Source organism: Petromyzon marinus, unplaced genomic scaffold (genome assembly GCF_048934315.1).
Source record: "Petromyzon marinus isolate PM22_M1 ecotype Great Lakes invasive population unplaced genomic scaffold, UKy_Petmar_22M1.pri1.0 PM_Scaffold_31, whole genome shotgun sequence".
NCBI lineage: Eukaryota > Metazoa > Chordata > Hyperoartia > Petromyzontiformes > Petromyzontidae > Petromyzon > Petromyzon marinus.
In genome coordinates this window covers 372,632-399,623 of record NW_027423291.1, presented here as the reverse complement: position 1 = coordinate 399,623, position 26,992 = coordinate 372,632, and the positions used below count along the sequence as shown (strand labels likewise).

Sequence of the window (26,992 nt, the reverse complement as noted above, 5' to 3'; positions counted from 1 at the left end):
GAACAGAGGGGGCCTGATGGAAAAGCTGCAGCAGTTGAATAATAACTCTCAGTCAAATAAAGGATGACTTTGCAAACTTCAGTCAGCTCAGGGGAGCCTACTTTAATATTTCCTGCGCAATTACAAATGCCAGTGGCAAGCTCCTCAGCAGTTGAAGGCGGAAACTAGCATGCTAGAAGTAATTATGCTCCCAAATGCAGAATCGCTCTTCATCATATCCCTTTGAAGAGCTCATGCAAGCCACAGCAACCAAAGACCCTACACCTTCTGCATTGAGCCATTTGAGTATAAAGTGAGAGGTACCCTACGAAAAATGAAAGAAATCACTAGTATCCAACACTTGCAATATCAGAGCAGAAATGCTGACACCCAGAGACTCAACTATCATCACATGGGTGAGTAAGATCTTTTAACACACGTGGAGGGCAGGCTTGAAACCAGCTTTCAATGATGCAGCCTTTTTGGTTGGACTGCAGGCAGTCTTACTCGTGCCGTGTTAGTCATAGAAGTTGTTGGACCATACTTATATTTGCCTCAAGCAAGTCTTGACGAACAAAGTGGGGTATAATCTGCTGAGTAGTGTAGTGGAGGCTGTGAAATGAGAAATAATCAATTAGAGTGCCTTTAAAAAGAGCCTCTGTCAAGGTGATGTGCACATCAGTGAGATACAATCATCATTGGGAACAAGGAGGTGTACATTCAGCCTACATTTCTAAAGAGAGAACATAAAGTGATGATCACAGGAGAAATCTGTGGATGGTAAGTGACAGGCCCAAATAATTGCATCAAAAGAAAAGGGAATGAGTGACCTCCGAATGAGTAAAGGTTGATTAGAAGTTCCAACAGGAAGCCTTGGTTGCTGGGCGGAGAATGAGTGAAGGGGAGTAAAGCGAGATGGTAGGGACGATATAGGAGAACATTGGGAGGGGAATAAGATGATGGGAGAGGCAAGCAGGAGCGTGTCCATGGTGGAACTTGAAGACAGTAAAGGGGATATTGTGCTTGATGCAGAAATTAATCGGATACCAGTGGAGGGATCAAACACGATCACAGCTTTACCAATTAAAAACCAGGCAACAGAAACAAACATGAGTACAGTATTACCAAAGACAAGACTGTCACACTATATAAAGTCCCACTAATTTCATGGATCGTTATTAAACAAAGGTGTCGCTTTAATCGACATTGTGAACTCGGGATGTTACGGGACAATGAGTCCCATAGGCAACGCCACGGGCTGAAGGGCACAGTGAGGGCTATCACTCCCTCGACTGACTGTGCGCGAGTAACAGACTTCAGCCTCTATTGACGATCTCTGTGAACAGGGAGGTGGAAGCCAATAGAGTTCATGTCAACAACAAAAACCGTGACCTTTAAAGAGACAATGCTCCTGTTAAAGTACGATTGACAGTACATTACCATTTTTACATGCTTCAGAGTACTATACCCATTTTAGAAGCAGCGTTGCTTTGTAGATTGATTTTGTTACTGATGGAGATAGTAAAAAAAGCATGTGGCAAGATGAGACGTTCATTCGAATCCGTGTTCTCAATGTCCTAGCCCCTTGGCATAGCCCCTAGGCTCAAGCACAAGACACTGATACTATTTTACTCAACACCCACCTCTATAACCCCCCTAATCGCTCCCCCTCAATCCCGCTATCTCCCCCTCCCCCCATCGCGATGTTATTTATCTTCCAAAAAAACTTCTTCGATAACACCGCTTTGAAATGAAATGTTTATAGTAAGAGACGATTCAGGCAATGGCCCTTTTGTCACAGCACTTCAGTCTCCTCGACTTGTGACATCGGCACAACCCATGAGGAGGCCGCATTTGTTGCACTCCAAGATGGCTTGGTGAACGCCCCTCCCCTCCACTACCCCGACTTTTCCTTGCCGTTTGTCCTTGATACAGATGCTAGTAACACTGGCATTAGAGCTGTTCTGTCTCTAGTTGTCAATGGCATCGAGAGTGTTATCGCATAAGGAAGCAGAGTGCTGTCTCCGGCTGAACAGCGGTACTGTGTCACACGCTGATAACTGTTAGCTATCGTGTTTTTCTTGCAACAGTATCTTCCATATTTGTATGGGAGAGACTTTGAGGTGCGCTCGGACCACGCGGCGCTGCAGTACGCGCTGCAGGTTGACCAGCCATCTGGCGAACTTTCACGCTGGTTGGAGGTCCTCCGTGACTACTCTTTTCAGGTTACCTATCGCAAAGGCTCCCATCACACGAACGCGGACGCCCTCTCGCGATTACCCACGAACGAGAGTTGCGCAAGTTTTTCGGGCTCCGGTCGCTGTAAGCCGCGCAACGAACACTCGCCCCCTACCCTTACGGCATCGGCCGAGGTTGTAACATCTGAGGGAGCTGGGGATCCAGTGGCGCGTGATGCTGTCATTGGATTGGACCACGAAGAATGGGGGCGCCTCCAGGTTGAGGACGCTTCCCTGCTTAAATTGCGATGCGGAGTCAGAGAGACTGATGGGGGCGAGGATCGATGGGGTGTCGCCTCTTTCATTCTCAGAGGTGGATTGCTCATGCATTGGGACGGAGAGATGCGATGTTCCAACATTGTTGTGCCCACCGCCCTGCGGGGTAAGGTCATTTGGGCGGTGCACGAGCGTCTGTTGCACTTGGGTGTGCATAAACTAGCATTGGCCACACGTAAGTCGGATTTCTTCTGGCCTGGCATGGCTGAGGATGCTGCTAATTTGTTGAAGGGGTGTGTGCAGTACACGCGGTAGAAGCCGCTCGTGGGAATAAATATTTTCTGGTGGGAGTCGAGTATTTCTCATGATGGCCTGTGGCCTGGCCGCTTCCCAAACAGTTGGCGGCAAAGATCACTGAGGCATTCCTCAATGGCTATGTAATTGTAGTGGCATGGTTGAACATGATCGCCACTAATCATAGCCGGCAGTACTAGCTTGTGTCAGTAGGGAGCAGAGGGGAGGCTGAACCTGCTGGATTAATGATGACGGGCCGTTGGCCAAGGCAATCCCTGGGGGAGCATCGTGACCAACGGTCGGGACCCCAGATCCCGGGAAGTGGGCTGGGGAGATGATGTCATTCTCCAGACCCTCAGAGACGGTCCTAGAAGGAAGGCGTGGCCAGGGGCGGAGTGAGCCAGGAGCCTATATATAAGTCAGGTCCCTGAGCGGTCCCAGCAGTTGTTGTCCGGCCGAAGACTGAAGAGCATCCTGGAGCCCTGAAGAGTAGAGCCCAATGGGCAGAGCCGAACCCCTGGCTAGGGTCGGCTCGAGCTTGTACCAGTGAAAGCTCCAGCTGATAACCAGTGAAGACTCAAGCGAAGACTCAAGGCCCAGCAGTATAGATGTCGTGATAGCCAGTGAGAGGCAAGCTAGTCTGGAGGGACTACCTCCATAGAGTATCGGGTGAAAGGGGCCATTACCCCATTGTGTAATAACCTGTTAATGTTATAATAAATGTGTTGCCTCAGAGTAAGCTTCCTCCAGTTTATTACCCACTACATAATGGACAAGAGTGCTCCCGAACGTCTTCTGAACAATCAGGGCAAAACATTTTCTTCAAAATTATTGCAAGAGGTGTGCGTTAGTTGTGAACCAAGAAAGTACGCATGTCACCGCACAATCCCCAGATGGATGGTATGGTTGAGGTGGCTGCACAGAACTCTGACCTCCATGTTGAGTCATCAGGTCAGCGAGAACACGACCCCCTGATTCATGTTCAGTTACAAGCCGCACCCAACAAGGCTAAATCTTAAATCTCTGACTCCGTGTGCTGTACCCTTCAAAAGCTTTCAGAAGTGCGGGAGACTTCCAGGGTAAATTCTGATTCGTGCCGATTGGCCAATGAATGACTGAGGGGCTTCCGTACTTCAAAAACATGAATGGGCACCTGGGGACAGAGCTTGGTTGCACTGTCCACAGGTACCGGTGGGTACATCGCCCAAATTGCTCAAACCCTGGAGAGGGCTGGTTGATGTGATTCGGGTCATTCGACCGCAGTGTGTCCAGATCCGCTTGGGGCGGCGGAGTTGATTTGTACACTCCTCTTGCCCTAAGCCCTTTATTGCTCCCTGTGAGTTTGTTCCATCTCCACACTGTGGGCGCCGAGGGACAGATGTGTCCGGCGAGCTGGCATGTGTGCACGTTGAGGTTGGTCCTCAGCGGAGTCGTGTGCTTCCTCCCTCAGGTGCCGCGCGCCTGATGTCCCCCGAGCCGCCGCCTGCGCTGTCTTCACTTGATTCGAGAGAGGAGAACCCGTCGACCCGGCCTACTGCTCTTCGTGAGGAGCCGGATTCGACTGGACAGTTGCATATTCCCCCTGGGACCTCCAGGGAGAGTGAGCCCACCTCCACTGGAGGCCCAGCCACGAGGACTCGCTCAAAAACTCTTCGGATTTTGTGACACCCATGCACACACACTCCCACACCATCAGTTGCTTGTCACACTCAGTAGGCCATATCGGTTATTGGCTGAACCTAGCCTTTGTTGTGCTTATGGGTATTGTTACACGGTGAGGATGGGAGTTGTTGGTGATGGAGGGGATTCCGTGCATTCGCGTTTTATATTTTCTCGTGTTGTTCTGTACATTTGCAGCTAGTGTATATATTGTATAGGTGGGCTTGGTTATTTATATGCTATTTGTTATTGTTATTGAGGCACACATAGCGTTTAGTCACTTTTACTCGTTTTTTTCACCTTATTCACTTAAGCAACCATTGGAAAGATGTTCTAAATCATACCAAACATTAAACTAATTTTCAATGGTATTTATCCAAATAGTGATATACCAAACTTTCATAGAAGCTTATTTCACTTCACACCTACATTTGTAAACTCCCCCCCCGCCCCGTGCCGGTCCTCTACGTTCCAATTCACACCCCCTCCCCCCCTCCGTGCCGGTCCTCTTGTGCGTTACGGTCATTTTATGCTAATTCCTTTGTCAAAGCATTTTGTTTCCTCCCACACAGCTTAAAAGGACGCGACCTGGGATGGACTGTCTTCACTCCAATGCTGTCCTCATGACAGTACGGTCCCCTTCACCTGATGAAGGCCACTTGTGTTGTGGAAGAAACGTCATGATTTTTGTTGTTTTATTTTTTACCTACGTGACTTTACCGAATAGAACCAAAGAGTATGGATCCTTGCAGTCACGAAAGCTTCAAATCTAGAACTTATTCACTTGGTTAGTTTTAAGGGGGAGTTGACAGCCAGGACGGCTGAATGCTACGAATGGGGGGGGGGGGGGTAATGTAGTGACATCGGGAATGCCACTGTGTAGTGCCGGCCTGAGAGGCACGGCGTGCGATGTAATTACATCACCGACACCCCATATATGTGGGTGTAGTACCAGCCCTAGTGGGGCTTGGTGAGCGCTGAGTCATGGCGCTGAGTGGCACCACGTGTGGCGTGCAGTGCTGTTCTCTATAGGAGGGGTGTGAAAGTGTCAACCATGAATGAGGTTAATGTGGGCCATTGCACTCTGGTTGACCCTGGAAGGTACATGACGGGTAAAGTCTACACAGGGGCCCCAAGTTGGGGCTAGTGGGTAGTCACGTATCAGGGCGAGATCTTGCAATAGGAATCGAGAAGGTAGTCGTGGCCAAGGGCAGAGCCGGCCACGACTGGTGAGCATATAAACCGGGTCCCCAGAGGGACCGGGGTTCAGCTTTGCTGTTGTCTTCTGAAAGATCTACATTCAACGTCCGTGAAGAGTCACCAACACATGGGCAGGACTCAAGCTGGAGTCCTGCTCATTGTAGCTATCCCAGAGTGTTAGCGCAGATAGCCTGGTGGTCCACCACCATAGGTTGTTATCTGGTAAAAGGGAAGTTACCCCTTCGTGTTGGTATAAATACATTTGTTGCCTCCAAAGAGTATGTCTGCGACTCAATTGAACCGACTACACAATGGTGCAAAGGTCAGTAAAGTGACCGAGGCCACCAGGGGCTGTACCAGTATACCACATCAGATTAACAAGGGGCTCAGTGGTGGCAACAAGTTATCCCCTTCGCCTGGAATGCAGGAGGTCGTGGGTTCGATTCCAACCCCGACGCCTGGATATTTGGAGTTTGCATATTCTCCCCGTGGTGGCGTGGGTTTTTCTCTGGATCCTCGAGTTTTTTTCCCTCCACATTTAGAAATATGCGTTTACAGTATTTGGCTGCTACAAATTTCCACGTGATAAGCCACTTCGTTGAGCTACGATTTGTGGCCAGGTTGCTTTTGAAAAACAGCTATATAGCTCAGTGGACCTTACTTGGTACAATAAAATAAAAATCTGCCGATTCCTGGAGTTATACTATAGGAAGGCCTGGGTACCCAAGGGACCAGGTTACAGCATCTGTCAGTTTAATGAAAAATCTAATAGCTTAGTGAACTTTGCCTGGTTCATAAAATATTTTGTTAGTGTTTAACCTCACGTGACAAACAATAAATCCAACAAACACACCCAGTGCTGAAATGCACTGAAAAACAGTAAATGTACCAGAATGAAGCAGTACACATCTTGTCAAGTTGTATTTATGCAACAAAGAAAACTAAAGAAAAATAACCAAATCCACATTAGATGTGGATGTGATCATAAAGTAAAGCACTTCTGGATAATGGGCACCCTATGCCCTGTCGGTCGTGTTGATTTTTTACCATATTTCACCACGCTGACTAGTGCGGGTTGGTGAAGCGAGGGGGGCAGAACTGATTCATTTGTCACTCGCCTCTGGATTTAGTCCATGGGTGTGTAGTGATGTGCGCTAAACACTGTGCAATTGGACGACCCCACATGCCCTGGGCACCCTTTCGCATGAGATATTCAAACTCAATCTATTTTGCAGGTGAAATATTTCTGAAATAAAAATGCAATGAAGGAAAAACAGAGAAACTGCCATGACACGGTGCACAGGTGTGAATTAATATATTATAATAATCAGTCACACGACTGACCATACAAGGCAAGCACACCATGGTGGTGTTTCCCAGCGCCTATCTCGTGACTCGGTATGGGAATCGCTGCGGCGGTGTCCGCTTGTGCAGCTCCATGCGACCCACAGCAGACGCGCGCTCCCTACAGAGGATCCACGGTCGTGCGTCGTCTACACCTACAGCACGAGCTCCAACACAAACATCCCCCATGGAGCTCCACAGACTGGTGGGGCAAGTGCTGTTATTGAGCTCCTATGAAGGCTGGCATAGTACACGAAATGGTAAGTGGTCAGAACCACGCCGGACCGCCTTTGTCTCCCCAATGTGTGATGTTTACACACCGCCCCAGATACTAATTTGCATTACACACACATTTACCTCCCTACCCCCCACCGCACACACACTCACACACTACACCGTTTTCCACACACACACATTTAAGCACCAATCAAAAATCCCCCGTGTATCCTACACAGGTGGTTTATATTCTGGACCACACCACCCACCGTCCCCCATGCACCACGAACTCCCCACACTCACCCACGCTGTGAAGTGTCGAGTCGCCCCGCGTCTCTCGCCCCTGACGCGGCCCAGTTCCCCGTGTAGCCTCCTCTCCCGTGCTCTCAGCCTCTGGCCCTGACGCAGCAGAAAGGAGAGGGGTGGAGGGGTGACGGGAGGAGTGAAAGGAGCGTTGAGGGGAGGGTTGGGGGGAGGATCGGTGGGAGGGGTGGGAGGGGTGGGGTGGGTGGGGTGGGGTGGGTGGGGTGGGGATGGGTGGGGATGGGTGGGGATGGGTGGGGATGGGTGGGTGGGGTGGGGTGGGTGGGGTGCCCCTTGCTTTCTTCCGCCCCTCCCCCCACCTCTACTACTTATTTTAAGCCTCTGTCTGTTCATCCCTCCGGCCCCTTTTTTCTTGCTTCTCTGTCCGTCTTTCCTCTTCTTACCTCTTGTGTCCCTGTATATGTATTTCTGCTATCTTATACCTCGTATTTGTTCACTCTGTCTATGCTGGTATGTTCAACCCAGAGGATGAACACGAAATTTAGCACTCTTCTGAAATTCGTGGTCTGCCAGGCAGGTGTCTAACTGTGTCGTTGGCCGACTGGTTTTGCATCACGTAAATTTTTCTTAGGTTTTTTGAATTCTCGTCTCTCATCTTCTTGTTGTATTTACCTCCGTGCAGTTTAACGCTCTCTATGTGTTGCGCTGATGTCACCCTATGTGCTATTTGTTTTTACACCTGATGAAGATCGCTTGTGTTGCGGTCGAAACGTCGTGATTGATTTATTTTAATATAATTTTATGGTATTTCTACATACGTGACTTTACCGAAAAAACCAATGAGTTAATCAATGGTTCTCTGTGTGAGTGAGTCTATGTGTCTCCATGTGAGTGAGCCTATGGCTCTGTGTCAGTGAGACTTTGGCTCTCTGTGTGAGTGTACTCTGTGAGTGAGTCTATGGCTCTCTGTGGGAGTAAGTGGGTCTCTAAGGCCACAACCATCTTGCCCCCTGCCCAGTGCGTCCACCTGGTTGAGCTGCAGGAGTCTATTGTCCACCGCTCCAGACCGCACAGATATCCGACGTCCACCTCCAGCACAGACACCAGCAGATTCTTAAACCTGGTTGTGGAAGTAAGGACACGAGAGGGGTAATAGTCAACCACCATTACCACCATCAATACCACCATTACAACCACCAAAATCACCGCTATCGTTAACACCACCATCAATATCACCACCTCCACCACAAAGATCACTATCAAAATCACAATACTCTTTGGTTCTTTAGGTAAAGTCACGTAGGTAGAAAAAAATAATAGATCACGACGTTTCGATCGCAACACAAGCAACCATCATCAGGTGAAAAAATATAGCGAGAAAGCTGCTGAAACACAAAGTTATATTGGCTTGAGATAAGCTCAGCCCAAGGGTAAGTGGGCAGGGCTAGAGGTAGAATTTGCATGTAAATACAACACCACATCGTGGAAAAGGAAAGAGAGACACAGACACCGAGAGATCCACACACAGAGAGAGGCACACACAAAGAGACACACGAGAGACGCATATAGAGAAAAACACACCGGCAGAGAGAGATACCCACACAGACAGATGCAGATAGAGATAGACACGGAGAGAATTACATAATTGCCCATGAATTACTATGGTGTGACAATGCCAATTACCAATGTCAAAGGGAACATCAATGAATGGTAAATGTGGGGTAATATCCTCAGAAGAGCATGTAGACTACATTAAAAATTAAAATAATCAGGCAATATAATATCACATATGGGTTCTGTTTAAAGTTTACTTACGACAAATAATACTGAAATAATTGTGCTCCATAGATTATCTTAATGGTCAAGTTACATAACCATCACGGAATCACTTAAGCTGACCATTTAAAAAGACATTAATTGCAAGATGTTGAGCAAAGGAAATTGTTTGGAAGTTCATCTCACACTAAGTACATGTTACTATGAATCTAAATCTGCATAGTTCTCGATCAGCAAAGTCGCAAACATGTTTTACCACAAGCAAGGAGTTCGGTGTAAAGCTGTTAAGCAAATTAACCACTGCACACGGTTGTAAAGCTCTCTGCCTCAAAGACAGCACTCTACCAAGTGTCGCGACGCAGCTGCGGATGCCGCATGACAATAGGCGGAGTGAGTGAATCTAAGTAGACACTGACCCTGTCAAAGGGGATCCCATGTCTAGAGTATTTGTGGCTGGTGCTACACATTTCTAACGTGATTAGCCATTTAGCTGATCTATCATTTGTGGAAAGGTCGCTTCTGGAAAACAGCCACATAGCTCAGTGGGTCTCACCTGGTAAAATAAAAATAGTTTATAGAGTTCGTTCTGCCTCAACGCGTGTTTTCATAACGCCATTTGGATATGGCACGATGGATGTAATAGGGAACACGTTTTATAACGCAGATGCTAAATGGATATAACGCGATTGAGTCAACAGAACCACGTCGCGCGAGTAGGAATGTGCGGTTGTACGGCTGCCTGGGCACAGCGTCACACGAGGCATTGGGATGCTGCTGGATGCTTCCTGATGCTCCCCACGCGCCTCAGTCTTTGTTCAGCCGACACACGCATCTCACGCTGTTATCACGGACTGTGCTTTACCCTGTATTAGTCATTGTAACGAGGGAGTTTACACAACGCGGTGTTATTCAGCAACGCAACTGCCGCGTTATAGAACACTGCAGTAAATATTGTCGCGGTGTGGAAGGAGCAATGAACGTCATCTTGTGGCATGGAAAGGCATCGCAGCCCTAGCGAGCAGCCAGAGACAAAGCCTGCACGCACGGCAAAGTTGTGATTGACCCGGGGACTATTAGCAAGTGACACGTATGGACTAATGGTTACTCTAAATGACGATGTTGACGATGGTTATAACGTGCTACAAATATGCAAAACGCACATCGCATTAGCTCTGACAAATAGCGGACTTTTTTAAAGTTATCGTTTACAATGGTTAATTTGTATATCATGCCAAGTGAGTAATTTGCGTGTGGACCCTGCCAGCGGCACTCAATGTCCAACTCTTGCGAATGCTCTCAGGGGATCTTTACCGTGCGCTGCGTTCACTCACTCAGCCCCAATCTCCCTGTCGTGAACTCACCACTCACCCACTCACTCACCTCACCCTTCAACTCACTCACCCTCCTCACCTATTAATTCTCCTCATTAACTCACTCACCCTGCAATCCACTCCCTCACCCCCCCTCCATCACCCGGCACTCACCGCCTGTCCGTGACCACCTCTCCCGTGCCTACAACCACAAACACCACCACCACCTCTCCCGTGCCTACAACCACAAACACCACCACCACCTCTCCCGTGCCTACAACCACAAACACCACCACCACCTCTCCCGTGCCTACAACCACAAACACCACCACCACCTCTCCCGTGCCTACAACCACAAACACCACCACCACCTCTCCCGTACCTACAACCACAAACACCACCACCTCCTGCTGCTGCTGTCGCGGTCTCCGCGTGGCGCCGCGGGCCCAGGGGGAGGCCTCGCGGCCCAAGAGCGGCGCCACGGCTCCCCCCCCCTCCCGCACCTGGCCCCTCCCCATCGTCCCTCCTGGCTCCTCCCCCTCGTCCATCCTGGCCCCTCCCCCTCGTCCCTCCTGGCCCCTCCCCCTCGTCCATCCTGGCCCCTCCCCCCCGCCTCCCTCCGCCCCCCACCCTGCGCGGCCCCGCCGCCCATTGCAAGAATGGCGGGAAGCGGACGCGGGGCCGACCGCGCGCCGCCTTTCGCGTGATTGGCTCGCTTCGCGTCACGTGGGGAAGGCGGAAGAAGTGTATGGGGGAGGAGCTGCACGGTTAGGGGCGGTGCCGTGGAGTCACGTGGTGAGCAATGATTGACAATAAGTGGGCAGGGATGGCTGTTACGTCATAGTGTACGTCACATCCGGTATTGACGTTGGTATAAATATCACGCCCCTTCGTGACGTGTCTCACACTTCCTTCCGTCCCGCGTGCCGTCAACACGAGCTGAGCATGGTGCTGCTGATCGTTGGCGTTCTGGTCTTGGCCATGCTTGGGATGGAGATCTTCATTTATCGTCGTTTTACACTTTCCATCTCAGACTTTTACCGCGAGACCATGACGCTGCAAACGGAGAGGATGAGCCTGCAGAATGTGGAGCTCTGTCAGAAGAACAAGATGCTCCGTCTGGAGCTACAGCAGCAGCAGGAGGAGTTGATGGAGAACCGAGAGACTCTCCAGAGAGAGAACAGGAGCCTGGTTCAACAGCTTAAAGAGTGCCAGTTGGAGCTGGAGTCCACGAGAGTGCCTTGCAGGGAGAGCAAGTCTCTCCATGCGGATTTTCTCCGAGACTGCAATGCAGCACAGCGGCAAATGTCGCTGCGCTGTGAAAACAAAGATCTCCGGAGGTCGCTGCACGCCCACCTGACGGAGTTGACATTCCTGGATCCGCAGAGAGGCCAGGAACAGTTTAGGCTACGCGGGAAGCTGGTGCGTCACGAGGACATGTGGCATGGGGAAAAGAGGCTGCATGAAGAGAACCTTCATCTCAGTAGCCAGCTGAAAGAATTGAAATGCGCCGTGTCTCAAATGTACCATGATGCCACCGATGCCCCTTCCACCGCCGCTGCCACAGCTTCCACCACCACTTCTGCCGCCACCAGGCCCAAGAAGAGGAAGAGATTTATCCATTGGGTGCGAAAATTGCTGACGCGCAAGTCGGCCATGTAAAAACATTGGGGAAATTGTGAAAATGACACCGCCCCAATTAAAACATTACTCAGAAAGACAAACATACCCCATAGAACATCAACATACTATTGGGGAAAGTGCTGTACAATATATATGTATCTATATTTAACTTTCTTTGCATCGTATGTAGTCAACCATACCAATGGAAGGTGCTGTTAGCGAATAATACAACTTATCGGTTCCATTCCTGAGAACTGTCCGTAAGTCGAACGGTTCATAAGTCTGAATACAATAGTGTACTGTATTTAAATCCACATACTGTAAGTTTTTAAAGATGTTATCACGGTTCAGCAAAACATGGAAACATTGTCAAAGTCATATGTAAGACAAAATATCGTACATTTGCATGCAACAATGTAATAAATACTGTATTGTGAGCAAAACATAAAGTTACTTAAATGGAAAAAAAAATCTGTTTTTATTGTCACCTTTAGTTCGGATGCTGGCCTGCTTGTCGGGAGGGGGCGTAATGAGTCCCTAAAACTGCACACACGGGGGCGGTGGGAGGGGGGTGAACGTCCATACACACACACACAACAGCGACAATCATTTGCCGTATAGCCTTACCAGAATGTTGGGGCAAGTGCTGTTAGCGAGCAGCGCCTATGAAGCTCAGAATGGCACACTGGCCAACACAACGCACGGCTGCCTCTCTTTCTCTCTCCATACACGATACTCACAGGCGTACATGCGTCCGTGCACACACGCACAACAACAACGCAACAACCGTCGTTCACCCCTAAGTGGCGGTGACATCACCATAGCAGATTTAAAGCTTTCGCTGTCCTCCAGACAGTCTCGTCCCTTCACCTGATGAAGGCCGCTTGTGTTGTGGCCGAAACGTCGTGATTTTTGTTATTTTATTTTTTGCCTACGTGACTTTATCCAATAGAACCAAAGAGTGTCACCACAGTACTTGTGCCATGCTCGGTGCATTTGGAGGCCACGTGAAGTGTCGAAGGCTGGCTGGCAGGAGGTCATGTAATAGACGCAGGTGCCATGGATTGACTTAGGAAAATGATCGGCAGATGCAACAGCCGTGCTCCCCACTGTGCCAACTTTATTTGTGTCAGTTGTTTGGCGCTCTGCTCGTTGTTTTGAGCCTCGCTCCTCTGCCCTATGCTGTAGCTGGAGGGCAACTGCCTCCACCTCCCAGGAAGTGCTTTTCATGAACCTCCTCCACAGAAGCCGATCGTGACACTGCTGATACCAGTCATCAATAAGTCCAATCAGCTCCACATCCTTCTGTACCACATCAGTCCATCTCTTCTCTAGCCCGTACCACGCCCATTTAGCACCATCTATCCAGCCAAATTGAAGCTGCTTGGGGATGCCGTGGCTGTGCATACGGACTGCATGACACAACCAACGCAGCCTCGCTTGCTGGAGGAGCCCCACAGATGGGCATTTGTCCAGATATTCCAGGAATCTGAGCTCCTCACAGAGTCCAGTCTGGTTAAACCCTGGATAGATCGTGGGCTAACCAAAATGTTTCAAACCAGCGCAGATGTTCCTTTCGAGAGAGATACGGGAGGGCATAACTGCGGTCCAGAAGACATGAAGGTTTGTATGGAGTGACATGCCAGGTAGCTTCCACACAGTGTTCAGCAGCTGATGAAAATATAATGCCGCTCGAATGATTCGAAGTGAGACCTCGGCTACTGAAACAAAGTTGGTCATCAGCACACTGCCCAAGTACGGAAATATCTCCACTCTCTCCACAACTGCCCCAAAATACATGGGGAATTGAGGGAGGGGAGCATTTTGATGAAGTAAAATACCCAGGGAGGTGATTTGTTTTTGTGAGGCTGATGGTAACGGCCCATAATTTAGGAGCATGCTCCATGTTTAGCTGTAGTGTCTCCAACTTCTCCTTAGAGTGGGAAGTAATCACCAGATCATCCGCATTCATAATATGGTTTAACAATAGAGAGCCATACCATGACCGGACTGGGGCATCGATCAGCCTCCCATTATATCTATACCAGATATAAATTGTACTGGTACATCCATGGAAATCGTCTCAAACTACGTAGTCAAAAAAAATGTTAAGTCGTGAAAGGGCCAGAGGACATCCGTGTCGCACCTTACATATTCTATCATCCCTTAACTCCATTACGTCGATTTCCCATGTGACGTATCAGTTGTTTTGTATTATTTATATTTGCTTTCATTACTGTAACTCTGTGTTTTTATTTAACTTTGGTCATTTGGGTGATCCAGGTCTCTCTTGCAAATGAGACTCATCCTGGTCGCTTTAGTTCTCGCCTTGTTCAACTCAATAAACTGGTACTCACTCACTCCATTATGAACTCACCCACTTCCCTTACTCTATGACTTACATAAATGCTCCTTCTCCCTCCTCATGAGTCATATATTTACCTGATCATTCACACAATCACCTGATCATTCACTGTGTCAACCTCACTCACGCACTTTTTCATGCTCTCAAGAATGACCCACCCATCCTATCACTCAGTACCTTAATCACCATCCCCTTATCTCATTGACCCACTGGTAAAATGAAAATACTCTACAGCAACAACACGTGAGATTGTACTCAGGCTTACACTCACATGTGTAAAGAAGCTCCTTTGCAGGTTCCAATTTCTTGATGATTTATTTCACGATAAAGTATTTACAACGCAGGAATACGACTTTTACGAGCCTTCCCCCGTAAAGTACCCTGTACCTGTCTCCACCCATCAACACTGACGCCACTATAACCTTTGCCATCGAAGAGAAGGGAAGCAGATGACGATAGAGTTTTCTGATAGAATCTACCGGTGGCAAGTGCTGGAAGTTACCAGGGCGTGGCCGTAGGGGTATATAAGGGGGAGCGAGGCCCGCAAATGGGTTGATTCCTTGGGGACTGAAGAACAACTGCAGGTGGACGACATCGGGGCCGACTGTTGGAGATCTACATGGTGGAAACCATCAACAAAGACTGTTCGATATTACTCTATTAGAAACCACCAGGACTGCGGTAGTTATAGCCTTGTGGAACGTGTGAGTCGTACTCTCGCCTGTAAATATGTTATCGTGAAATAAATCATCATGAAAATGTACCCTGCGAATGAGCTTCTTTACACATGTCGGAATAGAGGACATGTTTCATCGCAGGCCGTTTTTTGTCTACAACAGACCTAAACACACGAAATATGAAAAATGTCATTTGATTAGGATTGCCACCTGCTACCCATTCTGAGATCGCCCAACTAGCAAAACCCTTCTCTCAATTATACCTAAGACTTTAGATTTGTACATTCCGTAATTTCAAGACGACGAGTTGACCAAAGTGGCAATGTTATTTTGTCATTTTATTCACAGTAAGAAAAATGGTATAGTTTTTTTTCCCTGTTAACTTATGCATACGAGTGTAACGGTGGCACAATGGTTGGCCATTGCAATATGAATCAGACCACTTTAGTTTGATTCTCAGTCATAGTTACCATCAAGCAAACTGGCCTTTGAGCCTTCTCGTCATCAACCCACGTTGACAAGCATGATGGAGTATGGTCAAACAATCTCCACGACTTATCCAGTATGGAAAGACTTCACCCATAAGTGGTATGACAAAGGGTAACAATGTTTATTATTATTGTTGTTTATTACCACCGAAGGAATAACTTCATATCTGTCAGCCAGCCTATATATACTCATAGATAAATGCTCTCCTAAACACCACCATTGGGTTGAAGCTGATTTGGTATCTTCCACTTTGAGAGCCTCGCCACAAGGACCATCCTACTCGATCCAGCGGTGTATCAGCGCTTTGTCAGGAGCGAAGCAGTCGGCAGTATTCCGGCTGTGAGACGTGAACAACGTTACAGCGTTATATCATCCCCATTAATATTTCAGTCATGCACTCAGTCAAGAAGGCATGAAAACAGTAGCCAGGCAGCTCCAAGGGCAGAGCGTGATGCTGGTACTGCCAATATCCTTCATCTGAATCAAGACAGCTTCCTGTTATTGAGCGACTTTTCTAGTGCAGATATTTCATGGCCTCAGCCAGGTCATCAATGACTGCACAAATAATGAAATTTCATTTGCATCTGCACTTGATCTTACTAAATGTCACATATACTAATAAAACATTGGCTTGCCGATGGTATAATGTGCATTGCTCTCTGTAGCAGCCTCGTTGTGCGTGAAATTTTCAACGAGATTCAAGGCAAGACGCATTCTCTTTTGAGCTAAAATTGGACAAAGAATGGAACTGACCAACGGCAAAAAAAGTTTTTTCAGTAAAAAATCCTATATGCAAAACTAGCTACATAATCATCTGCCAACTAGAGTTGGCAGGTGATTATCTAGCACATCAGATGTAAGGTCAACATTAACAATGCAATGGTGGCCAAATTATGGAAGGGAAAAAGGAAGCAGATGAAAAAAAATAGTTGAGATGAGAAGATTTAGTGGAACACAGTGAATTAAGGTTGACACGAGATTTCTGCATTCTCTAAATTATTCATCTGTTGTCTTTAGAAATGCTTCCAGTGGGCAGTTATTCGTTTGAACCATGTCATATTGTTCCAAATTATTTTGATGGCCATTGTCAATAGTTTTTGGAGGGTGAGGAGTCCAATAAGACAGAAAGCTAGCATTAAAGATCATAAGATAATATCTCGATAAGGTACTGAATCATCCTTTCATCCCTCTGGAGTTGATGAGTACCTCTTTGTGGGACATTAACATGAGCTATTCCTTGGAAAGTGCCAACTATGATAGGCATTCATAATTGCCATTGACCTGGTGCCACTGCCGCAGGCTCTTTTAAACAAAGATATTTCATTTTTAATATTTACGAGATGGTTACCCCTCCGATTGCCTTTTTTTCTCAATTACTGTATTTTACAGTATTGAACTGATACAATGTGTTTTTCTGTTCACTAAAAGAAAGGCCATGACCATCATGAACGTCGTCAGTCGGATGTCAGAAGTCCTCCAACATGATAATGTCAGATTAGACATGAGCCTGAGAACACCATGCATAGTACTGGCATCCGTCGAATTAAGAAATGGATGAGTTCTTGAGTCAAACACAATTTTTTTATCGGAAAATCTTTTCCCATTATATTCAATACAAAAAATTAGTGATGAATTTCAGGCAATCATTCCACCCCACTCCTAACCAAAAATTGTTCACATATTGACAAATCAGAAATAATAAGAAAGTACATAAATGTTAATAAGATTGAATAATAACTAATTTAAGAATAATTAATTCTAGATTTCAAGCTTTCGCGACTGCAAGGATACATACTTTTAAGGGAACTCACCAAACGATCTGCATGTTGGAATGCCTACAAAGGCGATGTGAGGCGTTACTGGTGAGCTGTAGGGATATACTGTGACAGTGTCGCGGATGGATGATACATCCTCCTGGGTGCTTCTTCTTTGATGCTTTAATGGCGTGTGCCGTGTAAAATTTCGTTAACATGGAAATTCGATTTCGTAAATAGAAAAATGTCCATCATTTGTCAATTGCATGAACGCGAAATTCCGTAATCCGAACGTCTGTAAATCTATGGATATCTGTAGAGCCAACATCTGGAATACTCAGAATTTAATTGTTTCATCAGTTGGAGGCACTATCTACTTCAACACCGTAGGAAAAATGTCACTGCTGTATTAAGGTGATGAATTTGCAATGATTATTTGACGGTGGTACCATGGATCCAGGATGGTGCAAGTGCACAGAGAAATATACAATTGTTCATAGCATTACCTGAACAGGATCAGGGAAATAATTTATCACAACAAGGCTGGGAGAGGGTTTTTCAATGCCAAGTGTGTTGTCGATTGTTGCTTTTTCATCATAATTCACCTTGCTGGTGAGTACGGATTGGAGAATGCAGAAGGAATATATGTGAGAGGATAGAAGATGTGTTGACTATAATCAGTGACATTGTATTTGTATAGGGGACTGTAAAGAGAAAGTTCTAGAGCGTACACGTTGAGATAATTAGAAACAGGTGGCCGGAAGGTACTGTATTGATGATGATAAATTATCCAATAAACAATACACTTGCCACAGTGGAGTGGGGGCACTGTCTGATAGGGGTGGGGCCAAGGGGGTATATTAGGGGAGCGAGGCCCGCGATCTCCGCACTTGCCCGGGGATGCACAAAGAACAAGGTGGACGAGATTGGGACAAACTAATTGTGGAGTGATAAGGTGGAAACCATCAGGGCTGACTGATAGCCGTAGTAATAATGCTCTAAGTTGTAAATGTGTAGTGAGTTCAACTGAGTCGCAGACGTAGACTTGGAGGCAACACATTTATTTAACTCCAACACACAGGGTAACTTCCCCTTAGAATAACAACCTATGGTGGTGACCACCAGGCTAACTACACTAATTACAACGTAACTAGCTACTACAGACCGGGACCAACAGCTCGGGTCCAGGTACACGTGTTGGAGACTCGTTGAACGGAGAACGTAGATCATAGAACGTAGACCGTCGACGAATGTTTCTTCCAGGATGAACAACAACAACAACAACCCTGGTCCCTCTCGGGACCCGGCTTATATTCTCTGTGGCGTGGCTGCCTCCACCCTTGGCCATGACCACCTTCCAGAATCCTCGAGCAGGATCTGGATCCCAACCACGTGACTCCCCTAGCCCTCACTTGGGGCCCCTTTGTCAACTCGCCCTTAAATAAAAGAACAAAACAAACAACCCGTTAGTGTGCACCAACAAATAAATACTTCAACCCATCTATACAATATATACAATATATACAAAAACCGATGAGTCTTTTATCGAGTGCTTGTGGCCAGGCTCCCAGGAGAGGTGGGCGTACTCTCCTCGCGGGTCGCAGGGGGAATTTCCAAATGGCCCATCGAGCAAAGAGCAGTCGGCCGGGCAGACGAGCCTTCCGCTCCCGAAGCTTGTTAAGACGGCGCAGGTGGCGGCTTGGGGGATGTTAAACGTGCGGCATCTGAGGATGGGATCACATGACTCCCCTGAGGACCAACCTCAGTGGGTACACACCTCAGCTCGCCAGACACATATGACACTTGGCCCCTGTGTAGTGTAGATGGGATGAATTCACGCAGCGTGATGAAAGGCTTGAGGCGAGAGGGATGTACAAACCAACTCCGCCGACCCAAGCAAATTTTTTTCACACTGGAGCCAAACGACCCAAATCACGCCAAACGGCCCCCTCCAGGGTTTAAACAATTTCGGTGATGTACCCACCAGTATGTGGGGACAGTGCAGCCAGGCTCTGTCGCCTGAAGCCCACTCATGTCCGGAAAGATGGAGACCCCTCAGCTGCTCATTTGACAATTCGCATGAATTGGAATTTTCTCTGGAAGCCTCGCGTGCTTCTGAAAGCCTCTGAAGAGTAAAGCGCATGGACTCCGAAATTTTTAATATTTAGCCTTGTTTAGCTCGGCTCATAATTGGACATAAATCTGGGGGTCGTGTTCTCTTCCATACATTAAAAAAATGGTGGGAAGCCGGTGGATGGGTGAGGGGCCATTCTATAGGCAGCCAGGACCCCGGTAACATGCAAGTCCCAGTCAAGCCGGGACTCGCTGACTTGATGGCTCAACATGGAGGTCAGAGTCCTCTGCAGCCGCTCCACCATTCCATCCGTCTGAGGGTGGTATGGTGACGTTCGTATTTTATTTGTTCCCAACAAGTCATACACCTCCCGCAGCAATTTTGAAGAAAATTCATTGCCCTGATCGGTCAGAAGCTGCTCAGGGCCCCCCTTGTCCATCACATAGCAATCAAGGAATGCCTCGGTGATGGCCACATCCGATTGGTTGGGCGGCGGCCAAGCCATCGGCCAAAATATTCGATGCCCACCAGTAAATACTTATTGCCACGAGGGGTGGTAGGAAATGGACCAAGGATAACAAGAGTGACCAGCTCATTTATGCGGGAAACCTGAATGGATTGCAATGGTGGACAGCAGAGTTTGGACGGGGGTTTCCGCCGTGCACACTGCACACACCCCTTGAATACAATAGCGACATCTTCCACCATGCCAGGCGAGAAAAAGTCGAGCTTAAGTGTGGCTAGCATCTTATGCACCCCAAGGTGCAACAGTCGCTCATGCACAGCCCAGATGACTTTACTCCGTAGGGCAGTAGGCACGACAATGTTGTAACGTGTCAACCCTCCATTCCAATGCATGAGCAATCTGCCTCTGAGGATGACAGAGGCTACACCCCATCGATTCCAACCCCTGTCCACCTCCTTGACACGGCGTTGTAACTTGAACAGGGAAGCGTCTTCCACCTGAAGGGGTCCGAAGTCTGCATGGTTCATGCCAATAACGGCGTCATGCGCCACAGGACCGTCGGCTTTCCTCAGAGATGTCAACCTCAGCCAATGCCGGAAGGGGATGAGGCGAGTCCTCAGCAGGTGCCTTACAGCGCCCCAGCCCGAGAAACACGTTCACCCGTCGCTCGTTGGTAATCGCGACAGGGCATCCGCGTTCGTGTGTTGGGTACCTTTACAAAAGGAAACAGTAAAGGAATAGTCCTGGAGGACTTCCAACCAACATGAAAATTGGTCAGATGGTTGCTCAATATGCAGCGCGTACTGTAGCGCTGCATGGTCAGAGAGCATCTCAAAGCGTCTGCCATAAAGATAGGCGCGATACTGTTGCATAAAAAAAACAGTTGCCAAAAGTTCCGCTGGAGACATCACTCTGCTGCCATATACTACAACACTTTCCATGCCATAACGACTTGAGACAGAACAGCGCCAATTCCGGAGTTGCTAGCATACGTATCAAGGATGAACCGCAAGGAAAAGTCGGGGTAGTGGAGGGGAGAGGCGTTCACCAAGCCATCCCAGAGCACAACAAATGTGCCCTCCTCCTACTCCCCCCAATGGAACTTCTGACCTTTTGCCGTCAGGGCGTGGAGAGGTTTGGCGATCGTGGCAAACCTGGTGACAAAACGGCGGTAATAGGATGCAAATCCATTGAAACTCTGCACCTCCTTCCCCACCGACGTGGGGGTCAGCCAAGTACGGACACATGTGGTTTTGTTCAGGTCCATCGCTATCCCTGATTTACTGACTATGTGGCCAAGATACCGAACCCAGTTTTAGAGCAGGTTGAAACTTCTGCAGTTTAAATTTGAGATTCGCCGCAGGCATGTTAAGAAAGACAGCACGTAACCATTCCAGATGTTTTTTAAACGTACGGCTAAAAATGATAACATCGTCCAGATATATTAGGCATGAGTCCCACTGAAGGCCTGCCAGAACTAGTTCCGTCAATCGCTGGAACGTAGCCGAGTGGAGTGAAGACCCATCGGAAGCTGATTTAATTCAAATAAGCCTTCTCATGTGCAAAAAGCTGTCTTAGGTTTAGAGGATTCATTCAAGGGCAACTGCGAAAATCAAGATAGGTCAATAGTCGAAAAATAATATGCCCCTGCGAGAGCGTCCAGGGAATCGTCCATCCGAGGAAGAGGGATCGGGTCAGCTACAGAGATCTTATTAAGCTTACGGAAGTCCACACAGAAGTGCAAACTACCATCCTGCTTTTTAACAAGAGCAATCGGGGCTCCCCACGGGCTGGTGGACGGTGAGATAATATTGGCGGCCAACGTTTCATCAACTGCCAACTGTACGTGTTCTTTTTCCTTAGGGCTCAGCCGGGAGGGGTTCTGCTGGATGGGAGCGGCGTCGCCCATATCGATGTGGTGACTCTGGGACTCATACAATTCCGAATTTTCAGAACAAAGCGTATCCATCCATTTTTCATAAGAAACCTGTTGCGGCTTCGTATTCAACGTGACCCCCACACCGCCAACGATGTTTCCCTCGTGAAGCATGGACGACACGTGAGCTAGCACGGTGCCCTCCTGAATGACAAACATGTCCAACCCTGCATTCAGGACTTGAATGAGCGGTTCCTGGTAATTGGATATGATAGTTTGGGCCCCCACCAACGGCAAACCACGAATGTCTTTGTTTGAGGATCCTAGAAGAATTCCCCCCTCAGTCGCCTCCTGGTCTAGCGGCTTGCGCAATCGTAAAGGAACTAACATTTGTGTGCCGGGGGGAATCTTTACGGTCTTACTCGCAAGCGCTTGTACAGTAGTGTTGGCAAAGAACAATCGAGTGGAAGAAGGCAAAAGGCCATTCGATGGCCCAATGGTAACTCAAGGGAACCTTGATCGATCAAAATTTTCAGGGGCATCTTCCTCAAGAAGTCAGTCCTGGGCAAGCAAGGAACAGCAAGGGACGTTGATAAAAGAACTGGCCCCGTCAATTTGATATCTCCAATACACACCTCCGCTGTTATTTTCCCAGTGAGGCCCAATGAGCAGCCATTTGCATAAAGGCACGGAACTCTGACGGGACATAGGGTACGACATTTAGGGGGCAGAATGTTAAAAATCAACTTGGAAATGATAGTTGCGGATGCACCAGTATCGACGAACATTCTGATTTCAACCCCCTCTATCAATCCGATAATAGCGGATGAACCTGCGGTCACAGCAATCGCTCTATGGACCAACTCCGATCACCGACCTGGTCGGAGCGGCCAGTCAGCCTGAGCAAAATCTGAACCCTCATGCACCGACACACGACGGGAATGAAAACCGACCGAACGTGATGAGTGAGGTAGATTCAGGAGCCGAAGGCGACTTGCCTTCGGGTGAAGTGGAGTGGTGGACAGTCAGGTGGATGACTGTGGTGCCCGCTCTCAGGATGAGGAGAGGTATCTTGCCGTCGAAGTTGTTCATCCTGTCACACCATGCCATCCCCCCCCCCCCCCCCGCCAGCCTCCGCCTTGGGTTGAAGCACAGGCTTGGATGGGCTCCACATCTTCGGGTGTATCATGCATCTCACTAGGCACAGTATACGCCGCCAACCCCTCATGTCGTTGCAAGAGCAGGTGCGCCTGGATGCATCTTGTAACTTTGAGAGAAGACAAGTCGTCTTTGTCGACGGATGGCAGGATGATGTGGAGGTTGTTGTATATGTGGGTTATGAAAATTTGATGAAAATAATAATATTAAATGAAGTTAGAAATGTGCAGAATTTATCTGCAATTATGTTAATTTGTGTAATAATGCGTATAAATTATGCTAATGTCGTATTAATTTATGCGAGTGGGTGTGGTTATGTTAATGACAGCCTTCATGATAATCAGGCCCCGCCTCGTTGACGAGGGTTGGTTATCAATCGGGATAATATAATTAATTGTATGCAGTTATGCTAGTGTGATGCGAGTATGCCAGAGTCAACTCGGCTTCATTGTTTAACTTCTTATTATCGATCAGTATAATACAATTATTCTTGCTTTAATATTTACTGAGTATGGATTAGAGTGTTTATGTAAGGTCACCAAGTTCATATCTCAACGCAGAACCAGTTCTTATGCATAGATTTCAGGAAAGAATCACACAATCACTTATGCGTTAATCAATTTTATTTTCTAACTAAACTTTAATTCTAATATAATATGCGAAATCTCGATTTGGAATTTCAACACAGTATCATCACAGTAACCATCACGACTGCGTTGTTTCACTTTGACAACAGCACCTGTGGTTAATTCCGCCGCATAACGCGAGCTCAGTTGGTGAGAGAGAGAGAGTCGTTAAACATCTAAACAAAACAAACCTTGATACTCTATTATGAAAGATTATACTGGAATTTGCACACACAGTACGGCGTTCATTCAGAGATCTATAAGAAACCCTTATCACGTTGTTAGCACATTGGGTCATGGAACAGTTGAGTATTCTGTAGAGTACGCGAGTATGTGCGGCGATCATTAACGAATGTGCTTAAAGATTACATGACGAAATTCATACGAAAAGGCGATCAAAACAGTTATTATTCCCAAAGGCACAAATATATCAATAGATCCATCGGCAAGATCAGATGATTACAGAAATGGCTTGGATTGAGGTTGTGTGGTGGGGTGCATGCTGTCTCACGAGAGATTAATTAATTCGTGGACGGAATTGTATAAGGAAACCGGTTTAATACGATTTCTCCCCGTGAGCGAAGCTCCGTGGCGAAACACTGGCCTACTGTACACCATCCATATCACTAAAAACACACGAGTCATTGACAAAGGCCTAATTCTCAAGACGGGAACCATCAGTGGCCGTGAAGGTATCGTGACAGACCGAGTGATAACCATCCGTCGTTTATAAGTATAGTAATAATTTTTCCATCTTAACTATTTTGTTTTGGATTGTACTTCTAATCGCATAAATTACCAACAGATCCATCAATCCGAATTAATTCCTGACACCTTCGCCACGGAGCTTCGCTCACGGGGAGAAATCGTATTAAACCGGTTTACTTATACAATTCCACGAATTAATGAATCTCCCGTGAGACAGCATGCACCCCACCACACAACCTCAATCCAAGCCATTTCTGTAATCATCTGATCTTGCCAATGGATCTATTGATATATTTGTGCCTTTGGGAATAATAACTGTTTTGATCGCCTTTTCGTATGAATTTCGTCATATAATCTTTAAGCACCTTCGTTAATGATCGCCGCACGTACTCGCGTACTCTACAGAATACTCAACTGTTCCATGACCCAATGTGCTAACAACGTGATAAGGGTTCCTTATGGATCTCTGAATGAACGCCGTACTGTGTGTGCAAATTCCAGTATAATCTTTCATAATAGAGTATCAAGGTTTGTTTGTTTAGATGTTTAACGACTCTCTCTCTCTCACCAACTGAGCTCGCGTTATGCGGCGGAATTAACCACAGGTGCTGTTGTCAAAGTGAAACAACGCAGTCGTGATGGTTACTGTGATGATACTGTGTTGAAATTCCAAGATCGAGAGTTCGCATATTATGTTAGAATTAAAGTTTAGTTAGAAAATCAAATTGATTAACGCATAAGTGATTGTGTGATTCTTTCCTGAAATCTATGCATAAGAACTGGTTCTGCGTTGAGATATGAATTTGGTGACCTTACATAAACACTCTAATCCATACTCAGTAAATGTTAAAGCAAGAATAATTGTATTATACTGATCGATAATACGAAGTTAAACAACGAAGCCGAGTTGACTCTGGCATACTCGCATCACACTAGCATAACTGCATACGATTAATTATATTATCCCGATTGATAACCAACCTTCGTCAACGAAGCGGGGCCTGATTATCAGAAAAGGCTGTCATTAACATAACCACACCCACTCACATAAATTAATATGACATTAGCATAATTTATACGCATGATTACTCAAATTAACATAATTGCAGATAAATTATGCACATTTCTAACTTAGTTAATAATATTATTATTTTCATCAAATTTTCATAACCCACATATACAACAACCTCCACATCGTCCTGCCATCCGTCGACAAAGACAACTTGTCTTCTCTCAAAGTTGCAAGATGCATCCAGGCGCACCTGCCCTTGCAACGACATGAGGGGTTGGCGGTGTATACTGTGCCTAGTGAGATGCATGATACACCCGAAGATGTGGAGCCCATCCAAGCCTGTGCTTCAACCCAAGGCGGAGGCTGGCGGGGGGGGGACGGCATGGTGTGACAGGATGAACAACTTTGACGGCAAGATACCTCTCCTCATCCTGAGAGTGGGCACCACAGTCATCCACCTGACTGTCCACCACTCCACTGCACCCGAAGGCAAGTCGCCTTCGGCTCCTGAATCCACCTCACTCATCACGTTCGGTCGGTTTTCATTCCCGTCGTGTGTCGGTGCATGAGGGTTCAGATTTTGCTCAGGCTGACTGGCCGCTCCGACCGGGTCGGTGATCGGAGTTGGTCCATAGAGCGATTGCTGTGACCGCAGGTTCATCCGCTATTATCGGATTGATAGAGGGGGTTGAAATCAGAATGTTCGTCGATACTGGTGCATCCGCGACTATCATTTCCAAGTTGATTTTTAACATTCTGCCCCCTAAATGTCGTACCCTATGTCCCGTCAGGGTTCCGTGCTTTTATGCAAATGGCTGCTCATTGGGCCTCACTGGGAAAATAACAGCGGAGGTGTGTATTAGAGATATTAAATTGACGAGGCCAGTTCTTGTATCAACGTCCCTTGCTGTTCCTTGCTTGCTCAGGACTGACTTCTTGAGGCAGATGCCCCTGAAAATGTTGATCGATCAAGGTTCCCTTGAGTTACCATTGGGCCATCGAATGGCCTTTTGCCTTCTCCCACTCGATTGTTCTTTGCCAACGCTATTGTACAAGCGCTTGCGAGTAAGACCGTAAAGATTCCCCCTAGCACGCAAATGTTGGTTCCTTTACGATTGCGCAAGCCGCTAGACCAGGAGGCGACTGAGGGGGGAATTCTTCTAGGATCCTCAAACAAAGACATTCGTGGTTTGCCGTTGGTGGGGGCCCAAACTATCATAGCCAATTACCAGGAACCGCTCATTCAAGTCCTGAATGCAGGGTTAGACATGTTTGTCATTCAGGAGGGCACCGTGCTAGCTTACGTGTCATCCATGCTTCACGAGGGAAACATCGTTGGCGGTGTGGGGGTCACGTTGAATACGAAGCCGCAACAGGTTTCTGATGAAAAGTGGATGGATACGCTTTGTTCCGAAAATTCGGAATTGATCGAGTCCCAGAGTCACCACATCGATATGGGCGACGCTGCTCCCATCCAGCAGAACCCCTACCGGCTGAGCCCTACGGAAAAAGAACACGTACAGCTGGCAGTTGATGAAACGTTGGCCGCCAATATTATCTCACCATCCACCAGCCCGTGGGGAGCCCCGATTGCTCTTGTTAAAAAGCAGCATGGTAGTTTGCACTTCTGTGTTGACTTCTGTAAGCTTAATAAGATCTCTGTAGCTGA

The 26,992-nt window shown here is 47.4% G+C and overlaps 1 protein-coding gene across 2 annotated transcripts in view; it reads right to left on the bottom strand.

The window, feature by feature from the left end:
• The window catches only part of LOC142923163 (NACHT, LRR and PYD domains-containing protein 3-like), a 35,458-nt gene extending 24,499 nt beyond the window's left edge, over positions 1–10,959 (bottom strand). Inside the window, exons 1-3 of one of the 2 annotated variants that reach the window (XM_076064096.1) lie at positions 10,878–10,959; positions 8,437–8,529; positions 7,449–7,544 (exon numbers count right to left, since the gene is read on the bottom strand). The gene's annotated coding sequence lies outside the window, so the exon portion shown is untranslated. The remainder of the gene's footprint in view (positions 1–7,448; positions 7,545–8,436; positions 8,530–10,877) is intronic. The other variant, XM_076064097.1, reaches the window with a different exon arrangement.
• Between the last annotated feature and the right edge of the window lie 16,033 nt (positions 10,960–26,992).